Source organism: Mus caroli, unplaced genomic scaffold (genome assembly GCF_978045245.1).
Source record: "Mus caroli unplaced genomic scaffold, Mus_caroli_1 scaffold_20, whole genome shotgun sequence".
Lineage (NCBI taxonomy): Eukaryota > Metazoa > Chordata > Mammalia > Rodentia > Muridae > Mus > Mus caroli.
Window position 1 is genome coordinate 19151761 of NW_028227275.1, and position 3456 is coordinate 19155216.

Genomic DNA, 3456 nt, shown 5'->3' on the forward strand with positions numbered 1-3456 from the left:
ATTAATCAAGGATTCACAGAATATCTTTCATGAGAATATGGGGGTAAATACCTCAGAATTTTTTTTAAAAACAAGTTCATTTTCTTTTTAAGATTTATCTATTTTTATTTATATGAGTACACTGTAGCTATCTTCAGACACACACCAGAAGAGGACATCAGATCCCATTACAGATGTTGTGAGCCATCATGTGATTGCTGGGATTTGAACTCAGGACCTCTGGAAGAGCAGTCAGTGCCCTTAACCACTGAGCCATCACTCCAGCCCCGACAAGTTCTTGTCTGTATCCAGCCCAGGCTGGTCTCTGGCTCTCAAACTCTCAAGCTCTTTAACCTTCCTGGCTCCAGGGCTAAGTTACAGGCGTGTGCCTGTATGCCTGCTTTAATAGCCTTCATCTTTCTTGGGGGGAAATCACACTCTGGGCCCAGAATAGTAGATGCTTGCCTAGTGTGCACAAAGCCCTGAGTTCAATCTCTAGTTCAGGCGTGGTGGTGCTCACCTTTAATCCTGGCACTTGGGAGGCAGAGGCTGGCAGATCTCTGATTTTGAGACTAGCCTGCTCTACATTGTGAGACCCAGTTTCAAACAAACAAACAAACAAAAAAGGGGTCCTGCTAATCCCCGTATGTTCTTTGTTTCCTGCTTGCAGCCTCCACAACTATGCTGTGGCATGTGCATAGACACATACATACACATACAAACACACACACAAAAGTAAACTAATACATAATATTTTTTAAAGATTTATTTGTATTTCAGATTTTGCCTATATATATATATATATATATATATATATATATACCAAGTATATACCAGGTATATTACTTGCCCTGGAACTAGAATTGCAGATGGTTGTGAGCTACCATGTGGGCTCTAAGCATGGAACCATGTACTAATGCAAGAGCAAGTAGTCCTTTTATCCACTGATCCCCAAAATAAATGTCTTTTTTAAAAACCAAACTAGCAGCCAAGCAATGGTCACACATGCCTTTAATCCCAGCACTTGGGAGGCAGAGGCACGCAGATCTCTGTGAGTTCAAGGCCAGCCTGGTCTACAAAATGAGTTCCAGAATGGTCAAGTCTACACAAACCCTGTTTGAAAACATAGGGAGATGGGGAATTAGTCAAACATGGTAATAATGCATTTTTTTTAAGATTTATTTATTATTATATCTAAGTACACTGTAGCTGTCTTCAGATGCACCAGAAGAGGGCATCAGATCTCATTACGGATGGTTGTGAGCCACCATGTGGTTGCTGGGATTTGAACTCCGGACCTTCGGAAGAGCAGTCAGTGCTCTTAACGACTGAGCCATCTCTCCAGCCCCGTAATAATGCATTTTAATCCCAGCACTCACGTAGGCAGATGAGTTTCTCTGAGCCTGAGGCCAGCTTGGTCTACAGAGTGAGTTCCAGACCAGACAGAGAAAGCTACATATCGAGACCCTGTCTTAACCCCTTCCAAACAACAAAAACAAAACTAACAGCAAAAAAAACTTAAAAACAAAACCAAAAACCGACCAACAAACAAACAAGCCCCTCCCTGCAAAATACAAACTATCCCGGCACATAGAATAAGATGAAAAACTCCTTAATTTATCCTGGGTCTGGACTTACCCTGCTTGATACAAACGCTGAGCCAAACCACAACCTACCTCATCTCAGAAATCAAAATCTACTGCATGACTGACCATCACGGACAGATCAAGGGAAACTGAAGCCCCAGTGAAGGCTTGGTCAGTTCTCATAGTAACTGCATTTATAAGGAAGCCTTTGAAACAATGTAAATGTCCATCAGCAGGTGAAGAGATAAATAAATTATAATAATAATAAATTCCATACAATGGAATACACCCAGTCACAAAAATGAATGATTTGGTCTGTAATCCCAGCACTCAGGGGGCAAAGGCAGGAGGTTCACTACAAGTTCTAGACCAGCTTGGTCTCCACCTTGATCAAACCACCTAAAACAGCATAGCAAGAACCTGTCTTAAAAGGGGGGTGGGGGAGGCTGAAGAGATGGTGTAGTCACGGGTTGCAAAGAGCAAGGCCCGCTGCAATTCGGGCCAGAAATTCTAATAGGATAAAACTGACTTCATCCGGGCTGGCATGCATTCTATTTATCTGGGGGAAAAAAAATCAAATAGTCAAATTCATGTGGAGAATCAGGATCCAAATTTTTGACTGTCCTAGATTGTTTATTGGATATGAATTTTACAAATATCACGTGTATTGGCAGTAACGGTGGAGCTAGAGAGTAGCCTGAACCCAATTGTGTGGTGGAACTTGTGGCCCTTTCGGCCAGCAGATGTCAACCCACGCATCTCTCTGTGTTTGTGGACTGGTTTGGTGATCCACTGGGTGTCAGGATTTCTTCTGATAGCTTTATGGAACGGATCAATGAGGATAACCTCAAAAAATTTATATGTGGAATCTTCACCAACCCAGTAGGAATTCAGGACTCTCAAAGCCCCACAATGGCGCCCAGCTCTCTCCTCAGCAACAGACTGAAGGCTTCGGGCAAATTTAAGCTGGTTAACACCATGGTGGACAGGCTTGCCGTAAGTTGCACCCTTAGGAACTGGGCATTTACGACCACCACGGCGGACACGAATCCTGTAAATGACATAGCCTTGCTTAGCCTTGTACCCCAGTCTTTCAGGCCGGGTGGGGCGGGGAGCCCTGTGCAGCGCAGAGAGCTGGCGGTACTGCCAGCAGCGGACCCTCAGAAGAAAGCGCATTCTGTCGGACTGCTTCTTCCTCCATAGCTCCTGGATGTATTTGTATGTACCCATCTTGACTCACCTGATGGCTGCTGCCAGAGGGGAAAAAAGCAGGATCCATATTTAATCCCCTTCCCACACATGTGACCCTAAACTTTTAACTTCTGATGCTTTGCAGGAAAAACCTGGTAGGTTTGTTTCCTTGGAGTAGTTGTCTCCATCATGACTTAACACGGCTATAGTTATACCAAGCTGATATCTACATACCCTACAATAAGATCTGTAAGGTGGTTCATTTATTTAACTTAAAAAAAAAAAAAATCCAAAGGCTAGCAAGATGGCTCACCGGTTAACAGCACTGGCTGCTCTTCCAGAGGACTCAGGTTCGATCTCAGCACCTATACTGTGATACACAACCATCTATAACTCCAGTTCCAGGGGATCCGACACACTCTTTAGGCCTCTGTGAGCACCCGGTACACTTACATGGTACACAGACATACGTGCAGGCCAAACACCCATGCGTACAAAATTAAATTGAAAAGTCAGACTCTGCAAGAAACCTACTAGTTCCCAGGGACCCAGGGAAGAGACAGCAAGCAGCTGATAAATTCAACCACTGATGATCTGAGAGGCAGAAAAGTCGCGTGCAAAGGGAAGATATGCACCAGCTGTGTGACTGAAAACAGCTCCCTTTGCCCAGATAAGTCTCAGGATCCATAAAAACATAAAC

At 43.9% G+C, this 3456-nt stretch overlaps 1 pseudogene; it reads right to left on the reverse strand.

Moving 5' to 3' along the window:
- Positions 1-1929: 1929 nt before the first annotated feature.
- LOC110285323 (large ribosomal subunit protein eL15 pseudogene) lies at positions 1930-2795 on the reverse strand (annotated as a pseudogene).
- Between the last annotated feature and the right edge of the window lie 661 nt (positions 2796-3456).